The following is a 10,646-nucleotide window of genomic DNA, read 5'->3' as shown; positions in this document are numbered from 1 at the left end:
TATCGTGCATTCATCACAACATCCTATGTATTTTGGTTTTAGTTTTTTCTTCTACGAAACATCTTTCGGAAATGAATTTCTAATTAATTTTACATAAATAATACAAGAACGGCATTTCTATTTCCTGTGCTAATAACTTCGTATCGAACGTGTTTTTCTCTCTCAAACTTTTGACAATGTTAGGCCTAAGACATGAAGACTGATTTCGGTATCCGCGATTAAAAGATTGTCTGTATTGTTGGAAAAATTCTGTATTGTTGGAAAAATTCTGTATTTAAAGAAATATTATTTCAATAAAGATTCCAATATGACCTAGATGTTTTGCAAATATCTGCTAGTTGATAATAATTCATAACTAAATTTTGAATGTAAAAGATTGTAAGTAGACGTTAACAATATTTATTATACTGTTACTTACACTTCAAATATTCATAACATTCTATTTGAAAACTTAAATACCCATAACATGTTATTTTAAATTCATGTATACTTTATAAGTAAATTTTAAGCTTCATCAATATAAGTTACATATTTTTTTAATAAGTCTTATATTTATACATCCACCATTAAATAATACTTTTATTTGGAATATCATTATAAAGAGTTAGTAGTTGATACAGAAAATTGCTTCTAAATATTAATTTTTTTTAATTGAGAATTTATAAGATCTAAAGTAAGACGATTAATTATCATTTTATTTATGGTAAAGCGCAGAGGTACGCAGTGGGCTGTCTGTGCTGTGCACCCCAACAGTATCGAAACCCGGTTTTTAGAGTTGTAAACCTTCAGACTCTTCTCCTGTGACAAAGATGGGAAGTGCTATAATATAATATCTGGTATTATTTGTTTTAGTTCTTTTAAATAAAAATCTTCCATGACGTATTTTCAAACCACATTTTTCGTCGCTTACATTCTAGTGATAAATGTAGACCGATTATGTTGTCAGAAACGACTGAATTATGGAGTAACGTTAATTGCAATATATTAAACAGATTTAATAGCATTAACCTTATTGTCACTAGACGTCTCTGGCTGAGAAAAATTGCTGTTTGATATATGTTTATACTCAATATCAGAAATAGTTTTTCCCTAGTAAATGAAAATAATTCTATTTGATTAACAGTTTCAACCTCTAATTTAGACAAATTACTGAGACCTCTTGTTGGACACTTCCTATCCTGTTTAGGACTTCTTTTTGGTATGGTCTTAAACTTTTGACCAGCTAGTATTCAGGCTAATTTCATAGTGTTCACATTTTCCCTATTAAATTCTTAAAACGTGTTTTTATTTTTATTTTCCCTTTTCTTATTTTCATCTTTCGAAGCTCCACTCAAATAAGTGGTTGACTCTGACAATGCAAAATGCATACTTTTTCTTTATGTTCATTGACCTTAAGATTTTGGCCAGCAGTGTATATCCAAGAAGAGAATATCCTGAAAATTTGGTTGAAACAGAGAAATATATATATATATATATATCCAAGAAGACAATATATCTGAGAAAAATTGGTTCAAACTTAGAATAATATCCATACATCCAAAAATATATCTGAAAATAATATATCATGAGGGTTTTTAAAAAAAAAAAAAGAGGTCTCGCAATACAAACCATAAAGGTCCCTTAAAAGGACGTTACTAGAAACCGATTGTGAATTAAAATCTTAAAGGCTAAAAAGTTGACTTATGACGGAAATCTGTAACATCACTGTTCATGCTGATGGTGTTGATGAAAGAACAATCATTTCTATGAGTTTGATTTTCCCTCTTGTCGTCTTTCTGTTGTTTTTTATCTCATTTGCGAACAATACATGGCTTAACAAAAGATGGAAATATACCAATTTTGATAAAATAACTGAAATATATCCATGTGTAGTATGGAAGTGTAGCTATATAGTAATTCAATACACTTTTATTTCAAGTGGGTTTCTCGTCATCAAGAATTAATTCAACTGTGTTTTAAGTTATGTAGTCTACAGAACGGAAATTTTCTGCATATATTATAATATATTATAGGCCCGGCATGGCCGAGCGCGTTAAGGCATGCGACTCGTAATCCGAGGGTCGCGGGTTCGCAACCCCGTCGTGCCAAACATGCTCGCCCTCCCAGCCGTGGGGGCGTTATAATGTGACGGCCAATCCCACTATTCGTTGGTAAAAGAGGCCCAAGAGTTGGCGGTGGGTGGTGATGACTAGCTGCCTTCCCTCTAGTCTTACACTACTAAATTAGGGACGGCTCGGTGGAGTGGGTTAACAACCTACTCACTTAAAAACATGTTACTGAAACCGCAAGTGATTGCGGCCCCATGTTCCTTAATGGAATTGAGTGGCAGATGATGATGATAGTATATTATATTACTGAGTTTTCAGATAATTTGTTTTCAAACGACATGCTGAAAATGGCTATCAAGTTTTCAAATACACATGACGTCTAGCTAGATTCTCATCAACAAGGACACTGAGAGTAATGAATGTGCCCAGAGAAAGAGTGTTAAAACGTTATGTCAGCATGGACGTCGAAAAATAAACACATCAAAGAAACAGATAAAATCGGTCGATCGAATAAGTTGACAGATCACGGAAGATAATTATTAATACAAGTAGCGAAACGAGAATAAAAGACTACACCATTAAAGTTCAGTCTATAACTATACAAGAGTTAATCTCTGTCACCAGACCGTTAAAGATGTACTGAGAATTTTACTAGAGTTAATATCTGTCAAAACAACTCGAAGAAAAATTCCTTGCAATCTCGTTTGCACGAGAAGATGACGTTTCATTACGTTACTGTGAGAGCTAAGCGCCAAAGTTGATAATTTGGGTTAAGAGACTACTTATGTAGAATAAACTTATTACCTCAGTAAGGTACGAACTTAATATTTATTAACTCAGTTAAAACTCTCTTTAAAAATAGCTCATTTCTGTTCTCAAGAGAAAATAGACTTATCCTATGTATATAATAAGCTATACGGAAATTCATTGCACAATTTTATAAATGCGTATAATAAGATCTATTTCGAAGGATACTTAACTTTGTTAATTAAGACATACGTGACAGCACGTAGACAAAACTTTAACCAATTTAATATAACTCATCCACTGGATAATTCTATTGTTACCTCCTCTAATTTAAAGTTGTGCTTCTGCGAGTCAATTACTATGGATACGAGTAAGTAAGAACAATTAATAGCCTATTATGTCCTAAAGGACGTGCATTGTGTAAGTTAAGAAGGAAGATGAATAGATTTTTGTCTCTTTATTTAGTTTTAGGCCAAAGCTACACAAAAAGCTAGCTGTGCTCTTTTATCCACATGGAATCGAGAATCGAACCTCGAATTTTAAAGTGGCTCATAGTGGGCCAGGATAAATAGCAATATATATATATATATATTATATGAGATAAACTATTTAGAAATTCCATTGTAATGAATCTTAGTAAGTTACACAAACAACAGAGATTCGAAATCCTATATTTATTTCTGTGGGCAAAAACTATGCATTTTTTAGCAAAATTAAATAATTGGTTATCTGCGCTCTGTCCACCAAAGGGATCCGAACCCAGAAATTTACCATTTTTAGTCCATAAACTTACCGCTGACCCGCAAACTGGAAGAAGGAACATATTTATTTCTTATTTCGTAACATATCAACACTATAATACTTCTCTGCCATATCCTACATCTTCATGAAAAAGTCAGTTTTTAAATAATTCCAAAATTATTTAAAGAGCTTTATCCACTTATTATTTTCTCACTTTCTGGAAGTGTTTTTGGTAAATACCATCTCGAAACAAATTGTTTGTTTTTTTGTTTGTTTTTGAATTTCGCACAAAGCTACTCGAGGGCTATCTGTGCTAGCCGTTCCTAATTTAGCAGTGTAAGACTAGAGGGAAGGCAGCTAGTCATCACCACCCACCGCCAACTCTTGGGCTACTCTTTTACCAACGAATAATGGGATTGACCGTCACATTATAACGCCCCCACGGCTGAAAGGGCGAGCATGTTTGGCGCGACGGGGAAGCGAACCCGCGACCCTCAGATTACGAGTCGCACGCCTTAACACGCTTGGCCATGCCGGGCTCTCGAAACGAAACTTTATTTTGAAGCACACAGAAAGTAATATTAATAGTTTATTTTAAATTAAGATAAGTCTATGAACGTATATCGCTACAGTCCTGAGCTCGATTCCTCATGGTGGCCACAGCAGATGGACCAATGTGGCAACGTGGCTTGGCTCTAAAACAGCCAACGAGCCTAAACTACGTTAAAGGCTCAACGGATATTTTTAGATGATCTCATACTTTAAGGTGCTGTATTATTGATGGTGAAGGGACGTAAACCAATGAACTTTTTCAACATTTTTCATTCACTAATCAAGATCTTTTCATTTGCAAAAATGTTCTAAATTCAAGATGGCCGCTATTGACCTCCTGTAACCTCTACCTACGAAGTAGTACACCCTTTTAGTTGTTGTCAAGCTATCCGGGTTTTACATTTCTTCGGAACTACCGCAATGGTTCTCAAACTGTAATACGTACCCATAGGGTATGCGAGAACCTTTGGAAAACACTAAATAAAATAAGCTTGCACCTCAAATTTGGAGGGTAATCCGGCGAATTACCAACGTATTCCATTAGTCAGCACTCAAAGTTCGTGCCTGAATTGTTTTATTTTGCTTACATTTTTATTTACTCCGCAGTGGCTCAGTTGTAAGGCTTGAAAAGCTAAAAACCGGGTTTCGATGCTTGTAGTGAGCCAGAGCATAACCCCGTTTTGCAGATTTGTCATTCGCAGCAAACAAACTTTTTTACTATTGTAAATTACATCCAAGTTTGTTTTATATATATATAAATATGTATACGTCAGGAGTACGTCGTGGAGTGTGACTGGAGATAACCAGATCTATTTATTGGTTCTTACTTACAAACAGATAAGGATTGTTGAGTCACTGATCAGACATTAACATGGGAGGGTAGAACTATCTACCGGTCATAAAAGTTACAGGAAAAAAATGACAAAAATTATGGGTAGGTAGAAAGTCACCAACTTTTAATGTCTAAACACAATGTGAAGTAAAACAAGAAGCGTTTCAAATTATTTATTTACAGCGTGACGCGTGATATGTAACATGATACAAAAAGTGCATGACATGCACCTTAATAACACAACTTATATTACGTCATGACATTAGTTGTATATTCAACGATATTGTCTTCAACGCTGATAGTTAATAAGACAAACATTCCAGCCAGTGCTAAACTCTACAGACAGTCTCTTGACATGACAAATGTATTTATAAATAACTGAGAGCGAAGCACGCTTTTCAGGCATTATTAGGACGATTATCACATCATTGAGTGGAGTCATCCAATACTTTAACTTCTATGAACCTTAAAAAACTGTTTTAAAGTGGCAACTAAAAAGTATGAGTTATTCTGCTAATCTTGAAAATGCCTCTTTGACAAGCTGTGTTAGGTTGACGGCTTCTTTATATAACCACTAGGATTGTGTGTTAAGACAGCGTACAATTTCACCGCACATTTAGGTTTTCTAGTTTTAAAAATGTACATCACTACTTATGTTTAGTGTCCGTGCTTCTATAGAAGAAACATGGTTCTTTTCACCCGTAAAAAATATTACCCAGAGTTTTTAGCTTAATCCTACCAATCACTTGAATTTCTAATTCACAAAATATAACGTAAAAAAATGATGGTAAGATATTGTTGACAAGACTGAAAAAAGTAGTACAAATAATACAAAGAAATCTACCGACTTTTTCCTTAATATCATATCTTTTAAAACCTAATGTAAATTACAGCAAAAAATGTGTTTAGTTGTTGATAATATGAGACAAAATGTAAAGAAAGTGTATATTGTTAATAAGACCGAATACGTAAAGCAAATTGTCAAAACAGGGGGAGCCACATTTATCGTAAGATTGGAAAATGTAAATCGTCTGTTTGTTTGTTTTTTTGTTTTTGAATTTCGCGCAAAACTTGTTTGTTTTATCGCGCAAAACTACTCGAGGGCTATCTGCGCTAGCCGTCCCTAATTTAGCAGTGTAAGACTAGAGGGAAGGCAGCTAGTCATCACCACCCACTGCCAACTTTTGGGCTACTCTTTTTCCAACAAATAGTGGGATTGACCGTCACATTATAACGCCTCCACGGCTGGGAGGGCGAGCATGTTTGGCACGACGGGGATGCGAACGCGCGACCCTCAGATGAAATAAATCGTCACAGAGACATTCAGACGTTGCTAATAACATTGAAAAATGTAACGTAGATTTTCACGTAAGAAACATTTCGTTAGGCTGGGCTCAAACATTGGTGGTGTCAGCCCACGAGCTCTCTATTGAGCCATCGAGGGGAAGGGGATAGTTCAGATATTGCTGATATAGTTCAAAACAAATGTAATGTTCTACGTTTACTGTCCTAAAATGGAACCATTTTGATTGTATTTTAAAGTATATATATATATTTCTATTAAGTTAGCGTTAATGAAATTAGCCCATCCACGTTTTCTATTCGTATCCTAAGTAAGTCAGTTGGAAACTTATTACGAGCAGGATTATTTGTTCTGATATAAAACCTGAAAAATGCTCCTGGAATTCACATATTAAAACATTTGATTTTGTCATCGTGTCCACCCACAGTTCTGTTACATCGCGATATTTAAATCGTTGACTGACGTCTTGTATCCTTGAGAATGTTTGACCTTCTACTTTCGCAGGCTAGAAAGGTTATTGAAGACGCCTACTCTATACACCAGAGCAGGTGATTGTTTCAGACTTTAAGACACTTATTGGTAAAAAGTAATTTTGATTGTCAAAGGGTGACCTCAACAGTGCACACACGCGTTATTGCAGCTCGCTTTAGCAAAAAAAAAAAAAAAAACGTAGTCAGAAACAACAATTGGCAGATTTAGTTTGTAAAAAACAAAATACAGGAAACGTCAAGTTTCAAGAGCTCATTTGCTACAAACGTATTTCATGAATATTTAATTATTGAAATGTTTTTTTATATCAATGAATTCATTTTAACTCGAAATGTTTGAGATTAAAACCTGTCGGTTCCTGTCTGAATACGCTCTAGTGACTTGTTTTCAATATTTGTCTCTTATTGTGTCTCGTTAGCATTAAACACTGACCCTGATAGGACCAATGTTTCTTTGAATTTACGAACATAAAGACGGTTGTTTGTTTTTATTTTATAAGTATCCCAGAAACCTACGCGTTGAAGATTTCAATCGTGGAGTCTCGTTTGTTCGGAGGTTGACTAATAAAGATATATATGCATTAAATATATTGATCCTTTAGGATGTTGTGCTCATAGGTTCAATTGGTGTAAAACAATCATGCGTTGAATATTTTGATCCTTTAGAGGGTTTTGTTTATAGGTTCACTTGGTGTTAAACAACAATACATTGATCTTTTAGGATGTTGTGCTCATAGGTTTACTTGGTGTTAAACAATCATACATTGATCATATTTATCCTTTAGGGAGTTTTGTTTACAGGTTCACTTGGTACAAAGAAACATTCAGTGATTTTTAACTCAAGCAGATTCTAACAATAAAGATAAGGAACTCTTATTCGTTGATGGCACAAGCTATATGCACCTATGACCTCGCCATTGCACAATATAATACTAAATACCTTGGGGTTTGGCTTTAACTGCAGCTAAGCAATACATTCCGACGTAACGTTAGTGCACTGACTTTAATAAAATAAGTTTTAATTGGGAAAGAGATGATTTACCAACGAAGTACACATCATAATAAGTTTTCGTGATTTGTTGTACTGTTTAGACAACACACGTATATGCCATTAGTGACATTATGTTTACAATATATTATCATATAATTTCATCTTTTTATTAACATTAGTAGCGTATTAAAGCAAAAGAAGGATTTCGTGATAGAACCTTTGTTAGATGGTGTAAAAGTTGACACAAAATTTATAGAAACTCTTTTATTCAAACTTGCTTAATACTGTCAAAAAAAAGTTGGGGGGACATTTCTAAAGCTAGTTTAATGCTTTACCTAAACATTTATGCAAACCTAATGTGTGAGAAGTTAACGCTAACCCAAAACATTATAGAAATATTTATATGCATGTTTAATGTTGGTCCAAAATTTCTGGAGAAACTTTCTCACGCAAGATTAATGTTCGTTACCACAAGTAACTTGTGCGACACGTAAGTGAACGTATTTTATTGAGAAATTAATTTAAAAGTAAAGTAAATTTACACAAGTTTTATGTGAATTAATAATAAATCCTATTCCACAAAATGTGATACAAAGAAATCTAAGAAACGTAAGGAGATAAATTTACATTAATTTTAATACCTTGTTTGATAAATAACCCCTGAAAACATAAATAAAATAACGTCCATGGTCAAAAGATGGTATCACTTGTCAATTTTCTCTGAGAAACATTTTGTAAAACAAATCAGAGAGCGACTTCTGTCTGGAGGTTAACTATCTTACAGTTACCTAGTTTAATAATTCGGAGTTGATGAAAATATCTAAATTACCTAATTCATAGAACTTCTTCTACGTACTTTTCGTTTGACGAATGAATTATTTGTTCTTTTACCTTTGATAAAGCGACTAGCACTTGTACTTAATTATTTCATCGACAGGTGGCACTATCTCAAAGCAAGAGAAAATGTTACCGCCATGCCTGCATGTGGTGTTGATACTCGCCCTCATTGGCAAGAAAGTTACTAGTTTGCTGTATTAATGCATTTATTATTTACTCAAAGATCACTGCATTTACAAGAATTCATTAATTACTGGGAAAAATACAATCATTATTAGATAAAAACTGAGTTTGACCAAAATATAGCTCACACCATTGGACGGTTAAACAAGTCAGTCGTCCTTAATTTTGAAGCGGTGAATTAAATAGAAGACAGCTAGTCAACACAATCCACAGCTAAATTTTGGGCTACTCTCCACATTTTAACGCCTCCACAGCTGAAAAGGCGAGCATATGCGACGACGAAATTCGAAGCCGCGACCCTCAGATTGCTAGTCGAGCGCCCTTACCATGTCCGGCCGGACACATGTAATAATGAGTGATAGACATGCACGTGTCGATAGCAATCTAAGAATGTAAATGAACAATCGTATCAATTAATATAAAAATAAAACTATAAATAATTATGTTATTTTACTATACTTATTACATAAAAATATAATAGATAATTCATTTCATGTTATTTATTCAAGTCAAATTTATAAGAATGTTATATCATCAGCAAGAAGCTCCGTTTTTCATTTAGTATAATCCAACACCTGCGTCCACGTCAATAATGTTTTAAAATTGAAGGCAGATCAAAGTAAAGCTTCACATAAGACATGAGACCGCCTGTTTAACAAAGGACAACACATATTTATACTGATACAAATGTCAAGAGTGTTCTGTACATCATATCCGGATTTTGGACTTATTTCAACAACTGTAGAATCAATAAAAGTTCTCATTTTTATTAAGACAGATTCCGATGTTTTTATGTAATTAAAAATCATTCATGAGATATTGGTGATAGCGACCCCGTGTGATTGACGAAAAAAACTGTGCATTGACTGTTTTCTCGGATTCTCATTATGTCTTCTACTTGTATGTTTCTTTGTTTTTAATTTGGCGCAAAGTTACACGAAGGCTACCTGCGCAAGCCCCTAATTTAGCCGTATAAGAAGATTACGAGTCGAACGCCTTAACCCACCTGGTCAATAGTTAATGCATTATGTTTCATTTCTTTCTTTCTTCTAAGAACTGACAGTGAAAATTTTGTTCGGATTGCTGAGTAGAAGACGCGGCGCGGCACGGCCAGATGGTTAAGGCACTCGACTTGTAATTTGAGGGTCGCGGGTTCGAATCCCCATCGCACTAAACATGCTCGCCCTTTCAGCTGTGGGGGCGTTATAATGTGATAGTAAATCCCACTATTAATTGGTAAAAGAGTAGCCCAAGAGTTGGCAGTGGGTGATGATGACAAGCTGCCTTCCCTCTAGTCTTACACTGCTAAATGAGGGAAGGCTAGCGCAGATAGCTCTCGTGTAGCTTTGCGCGAAATTAAAAATAAAACATTAATTATTACCATCACAATGTGAATGTTTTAATTTAATTATTAAGGGAAACTAAACACAGTAAAATGTTTTGCTCTACTGTTAAATGGTAAAAAATATGTTTATATATGTAATTGTATTGTACATCTGAGAGTAGAAATAAAAACTCTAAAGAGAATAGACTTTCTTTAAAGTAAAATATAACAATAAAAATACAAAATTATATGTTGTCGTGGAAACGTAAACGTCACAGTGATTGAGATTACGAGAGAAAAAAATTAAGAAGTAGATTATTACGAACATGAATTTTGCAATATAAGTGGTTTATTATTCGGTATCATATTTATTTATTTATATCCAAGTAAGATGTTTTTAAAACTAAGTAATTATTTGATCCATAAAGGTTTCTAGCGTTGTGAGTTCATTGTGCCACAGAGTTGGCTATAAAAATGGAAAACAAGTATTATTGAAATTGACTCTTACAGATTACTATGACACAGAAAAGTTATAAGCATAAATTCAAAAATAATAATAACAATCAGGGAAATACTTGTAGTCGGTGTCAGATTAACAGG

The sequence above is a fragment of the Tachypleus tridentatus genome, chromosome 7 (assembly GCF_004210375.1).
Source record: "Tachypleus tridentatus isolate NWPU-2018 chromosome 7, ASM421037v1, whole genome shotgun sequence".
NCBI classification, from domain to species: Eukaryota; Metazoa; Arthropoda; class Merostomata; order Xiphosura; family Limulidae; genus Tachypleus; species Tachypleus tridentatus.
This window is presented reverse-complemented; position numbering follows the sequence as displayed.